This window comes from Ammospiza nelsoni, chromosome 26 (genome assembly GCF_027579445.1).
Source record: "Ammospiza nelsoni isolate bAmmNel1 chromosome 26, bAmmNel1.pri, whole genome shotgun sequence".
Taxonomy (NCBI): domain Eukaryota; kingdom Metazoa; phylum Chordata; class Aves; order Passeriformes; family Passerellidae; genus Ammospiza; species Ammospiza nelsoni.
The window spans coordinates 3628990-3635285 of record NC_080658.1 but is presented as its reverse complement, the minus strand read 5'-3'; positions in this window follow the sequence as shown (position 1 = coordinate 3635285).

The following is a 6296-nucleotide window of genomic DNA, read 5'->3' as shown; positions in this document are numbered from 1 at the left end:
AGCAAGATGGCACAGAGTGTCATCCTGAGTTTCTTCTTCATGGGTTTGGGTGGCATTTTATCATGGGGCAGGAAAGTCTGCATTGTGGGCTCTTTGGGATCAGTTATTGGGTTAAAAGGGAAAATAATGCAGGTGTCAGTTCTTAATTGGATAGTTTAGTCTTAAAAGACCTTGTAACCAGAGATTGTTGGCCATTTTGTGCCTTCTAATGAAAAGCTGCCCAACTCAGTAGTGAGACTGTTTTACTGATGAAAAACAATAAACACTTGAGTCTGAACATGAACTACTGTCTCAAGTGCCTTCAATCCAGACCCAGAGAAACCCAGAACTGGTACCACCACATTTGAGACTGTTTTACTGATAAGAAATAATAAACACATGAGTCCAAACATGACTATGTTTGGAAATATCATCTCAAGTGCCTTCAATGCAGACCCAGAGACACCCACAGTGGTACCACCACATTCTCCCTAAATCTAACTCCATGTTCTGTGCATCTTTGGGGTTTGACAGAGAGATTTTCAGGGAGATTTCCCAAGGAGATGTTCCCCCAGCACTCACAGGCCCGGCTGTGCTCGCGGGACAGCAGGTAGTTGGCCAGTGGCGGGGTGTAGGTCAGGCACTGCAGCACAGAGTTGAGGAAGCAGGTGTTGCCCACGTTGAAGAGCCCAGCCCCAGCATGCTGCCTCTGCTGCCAGACCATGCAGATCTTCTCCGGTGGAAAGAGGATCCTTTTTGGAGGAGCTATTCCCTCAGCAATGACTGCGGAGAAATTCCGGTTTGGAAAGAGGTGAGGTGAGGAGCAAAACCTCATTTAAACTTTGAGCTCTCCACACAAACAGTCAGGACTTGAATCTTGAACTCAGCACCAGGGGAAGCCTAGCACTGCCTTTGAAATTTACTGCTTTGGAAAACTCTGCTCCCTGTGTCACATTTTGTGAAAAATCATTTTGTTAGGATCTTCTCTCCTGAGAAGCTGGGAAGCTTCAGCTTCCCCATGTTTTGCTGCTTTGGAATGTGATTTGAAGAATTGCTTACCCAGCATGTGAATTGTTTTTACTTGGTGACCAATGACAGCCACCTGTGTCGAGGCTGTGAGCAGCCACAAGATTTTATTATTATTTTATTATTTATTTATTATTATTTATTTTATTATTTTATTATTATTTATTTTATTATTTATTTATTTTGTAGTTTTTATTTTTATTTAATTTATTGTTTATTTTATTATTTTAGTATTCATTATTTTATTTTTTATTATTATTTTATTTTTATCCTTTTCATTCCTTTCTAGCTTTCTGATGAAATCCTTTATTCTCTTAGTATAGTTTTAATATATCATTTTCTTTTAATATAATATGTATCATAAAAAAATAAATTAGCCTTCTGAAACAATTCAGATTCTCATCTCTTCCCTTGTCCTGTGGTCTCCACCACATTTGGTGACCCTGAGTAAGGAAGATTCCCACATCCCTGTTTACTTTGCAAGAGTCCTACAAACCCCAACTCTGATTTCTGGGCCCCAGGGAACCTTCCTTTCTCACCAGAGTTGTAGATTGGATTATCAGGTCAAGCTTTCCCTGATTGTAACTTACAGAAAACAAGAAACTGAACACAAAAGGTAACTCAAGGATGTCAGAGCTCTCTATGAGCAATGATGTTTCAAAGTCTTGTAAATAGTGAAAAAGGAGAGACAAAAGGTGTTGTCCTAATCACAAACACCTGGGTCAGTCTGGCTGCTCTCAGGAAACATCCCAGAGCTCACTCTGGGTTGTGAGCACATCATTCTGGGTCTGACCACCAGTCATGTCAGTTGTCTGTGGGGATTCACCAAGTCCAAACCTGCCAGTGAAGCTGCTACTCACAGAAATCCTTCCCTGTTGTGGCCATTGCCTCTCTCAGGAGCAGAGGGCAAAGCTCTGGGTGACCAAGGACATCAGGACATGCTCCGGAATAGAGAGATCTGTGTCAATCCCATCACCTGATTGCAAAGAAATTACTGTAGCTCACCAAAAGTATAAAAAATACAACCAATAGAAGAGCATTTGCCATCCAGAATTTCAGTGGTGCCTGTACCAGCTGCTGAACTGCAGGCTCACAGCTTTGGGATCAGTGGCAGAGCCCCAGCCCACGGGAGGTTCAGAGGTTCCTCTGGAGTGCTCCAGGGCACGTTCCCTTCTCTGGCTTTCCCTCCTCCTCTGCAGGAGTGGCCAAATTTCAGCCACTACTTTAACTACAGCCTTTGCTGCTCTCCTTTTTCTCACTCCCTCTGCAGCAGCCAGGGTGGGCTTTGTGCCCCTCAGACTATAATCACCCCCTACTTACCTATCCTAGGCTAAAGAGAATCAGCAAATAAGAGCTCTAGCCTGGCCTGTATCTGGGCAGCTACAAGGTATAAACCAGCCTAGACTTTTATCCCATATCTCCTTCCTCTGTGATCTATCTTGTCGCAGACATCTTTTTATGAAAATCCTTTCTTTAGGATTTTTTCTCCTGAGAAGCTGGGAGGCCTCAAGAACAAAATGTAAACAATGGTTATCTGCTGCCTGTGGAATGCAACAGGTGCATCTGTGATTGGTCTCATGTGGTTGTTTCTAATTAATGGCAAATCATAGCAGAGCTGGCTTGGACAGAGAGTCTGAGGCAGCTGCCTTTGTTATCATTGTTGCCTTTCTATTCTTAGCTTAGCTGGCCTTCTGAGAACCTTTTCTTCTATTCTTTTAGCGTAGTTTTAATGTAATATATATTATAAAATAATAAATCAAGCCTTCTGAAACATGGAGTCAAATCTACATCTCTTCCCTCATCCTAAGACCCCTGTGAACACCGTCACACTATCCCAAGAGTCAAATCATAATTACCTTAGAGAGGATGAAAGTTGAGGAGGACAGTAAGCAATAAATTTGTTTAAAAGGCAGGGACATGAGTAGTAGAGGAAGAAGCTGAGTTATCCTGCAGGCCAGCTCTTTCATTAGCCTGCCCTCAGGACACCCAGCATTGGGCAGGTGAGGTCACAATCGCTGCACAGGTGCCACATCTCTGCCCCTCTGTGACACAGGGATGTGTCCCCTTGAGGCCACATGGGCACAGGTGTGACCGTGTTCACAGGGGCCTTATGTTGAAGGAAGATACGGAGTTCTGACTCCATGTTTCAGAAGGGTTGATTTATTATTTTATGATATATATTACATTAAAACTATAGTAAAAGAATAGAAGAAAACGTTCTCCTCAGAAGGCTGGCTAAAAATAGAATAGAAAGGAATGATTAACAAAGGTTTGTGGCTGGGACAGAGAGTCTGAGCCAGCTGGGCTGTGATTGGCCATTAATTACAAACAACCACATGAGACCAATCCCAGATGCACCTGTTGCATTCCACAGCAGCAGATAACCATTGTTTACATTCTGTTCCTGAGGCCTCCCAGCTTCTCAGGAGGAAAAATCCTGAGGAAAAATCCTCAGGAGGAAAGGATTTTCCATAAAAGATGTCTGCGACACACAGGAACCCACCTGGCTCCCCTCAAGGTGGAAGTCATTGGGATTCTCCCTGTGCTGCTGATGAAGAGGGGTTCATTAGAAAAAGCTGCCACTCCTTCCCCAAACCACAGAGATGAATGAGCACAGGTCTGCCAGAGCTGGCACAAGCCTGGTCGCAGCTCTGCCTGGCACACAGGTCACTGGGGCTTTCTGTTCCACTGGCAAAGCACCCAAGGCCCTCACAAGGTCATTTCCAGTTGTGGTAAATAGGTGTGATTCGTGCTGACAGAATCGACAACAGTAATCAATATGGATACAGTAATTAATATTTGGAAATAATAAAACAGTGAAAAGGTGTCATGCCAAGAAAGAAAGGGAGAGGAGGGGTTGAGAAGAGGGGTTCCACCCCCCCCCCCCCCTTTCCTGCAGATGTTCAAGGGCAGGAAAAAGCAAGAGATGACAGTTACTAAAAACTAACAGAAAGAAGGGAAAATCTGGTTGGGTCCCAGGAAAATGCCAGCTATAAGAGATTTATTGCTTTGATGCTTAAATGAAGTAATATGTTAGTTTTGGCTTACATTGTACTGGCTTGGTGCACATGTGTAACCCAAGGGTGAGTTGAAAGACATCAAAGAAGAGGAGAAGCCTTCATCAAAAATGACCCCCCAAATTATCCCTTATTTTTAATCAAATTATACTGTCAATGTATATTTTCTAAACAATTCAATTAAAATTGCTGCTACCTCAAATATTGTTTGGGGCTTTTTTTATGATGGGATAATTGGGCAAACATAACACAGGGAATTTTATCAGCCCTCAAGGTACCCCCAAGCTGACTTGAACCAGCATCACCAAAGGGGCCCTGCAGAGCCTGAGCTGAGTGAACTTTTTACAGCTTCACATTGAATCCTTCCTCCAGGCTTGGCCAGGCTGGGTTTGAGCAGACACAGCTTTAGCCAGATTCTCACTCAGGACAGCTGGAGGCAGATTTGTTCCTGCTCCACTTGATCCATGTGGGTTTGGGCCATGCGCTGAAGTTCTGAGCAGCAGTTGGTGTTCCTCATGCTGCAAGGAGGCTGCTATTCACCACTGATGCCTTCAAATTTAACTTTTCTATTTTTCATCTATTTGTAATCCCGCAATTCTTTCCTGTATAACTCTAAACTCTATATTCAACGTGAGCTGCTGCTTTCCCATTCTGGTCAGACACAACAATTCCTCTCCAAGGACACCTCACTGCCTCAGGCCCCAAGAGATGTGAACAAAAGTGAATTGGGGGGAGCAAACTGTGGGTAAATAACTTCATTACCTGAAGCTGTAATTGGAAGATTAACCCCCAATATGCAAAAGGACTAAACTTATAAAAATATAAAAAATCCATGAGCCATGGTTCGTTTTTGGGTGTAGCACGTGGAGGAACTTCATCTGCCGAAAATGTACCTTTATTGAAGGCCCTTCAATAAATTTAACCACTTTTTATTCCACTTTTATTTTATTATTATTTTATTTTATTAATTTTTTCTGGCCTCTGTGTTTATGTAGTCCCAAAAGGCATCACCCCCACTTGAACTGGGGTTCAAGTTCTGTCACAAGGCTGTGAAAACAGGGATGGATTTTTGGAGATCAGGGCCCACCAAACACCTTCCTGCTGGGGAGAGTCTGGGGCACAGGCAGGAGGTGCCAGAACCACACAAACTCCATTTATATTTGTGTTAATTTAGGAATTAGGTTTTCCTTCTCACTTCCACCTTGGCAATAATTGCACAAAATAATTTCCCTGCAAGCCCCACAGCAGCCTCAGATCAGGATCCAAGAAAAGGGAACTATTGTGTGAATATTAAAAAAGCTTTAGTGATGTATAGTTCTGTTATTGTAGTTTAGATTTGTCATATGCTCTTATGCCTAAGAAAGAAGAAATGTGTAGTTCTCTCATTAATAATGGCATTTGTGACCACTGCCATAGAGGGGCATGACAGTTTTTAATTTAAAAATTTAAAACTAATTTTAATGAATTTAAATTAACTTTTAACTTCAGGAACAAAGTTTGGGAAAATTACTGGAAAAATTATTGACACTCTAAAGTTTTATTAAACTAACCTTGACATGCCTCAATGAACAAAGTCTGAAGAGAGACATATTGCTGAAATGAGACATGAGGAATACAGAATTTAAAGATCTTAAGGACATTTTGAAGAAATCAGAAGAAAAAGAAGTACATGGCAGAAAACTCTCTATTATATTGTGATTGTTGTATCCATGTGGCCAGCCAAGAATTGGGATTTTCCCCAGAGGATCCAGGTGATGGTCACTGTAACAAAACTCCTCCCAGCCAAGGTTTATTCTGCTCCCTCTGAGCTGGGGGGAAGCTGCAGTTTCAGAGGAGGAAGATCTGCTTTCTGCCCTTCATTTTGATGTCTCATCAAAACCACTGCAGATTTAGATAAAAATCAAAGGGTAAGGGCCCAGGGATGCTCCTGACAGCCTTAAAAAGCCCCAGAATTTGGATCCTGATTGCTCCCTAAAAGAGGGAGAACCTGGGTGTCTCTGAGCTCTCTTTGAAGAACCTGGGAGTCCCTCTGCTCCCTTTGAGGAACCTGGGTGTCCCTCTGCTCTCATTGGGGAACCTGGGTGTCCCCCTGCTCCTTTTGGTGAACCTATGTGTCCCTCTGCTCCTTTTTGGGCACCTGGGTGTCCCTTTGTTCCTTTTGGGGAATCTCAGTGTCCCTCTGCTCCTTTTTGGGTACCTGGGTGTCCCTCTGTTCCCTTTGAGGAACCTGGGTGTCCCTCTGCTCCTTTTTGGGTACCTGGGTGTCCCTCTGCT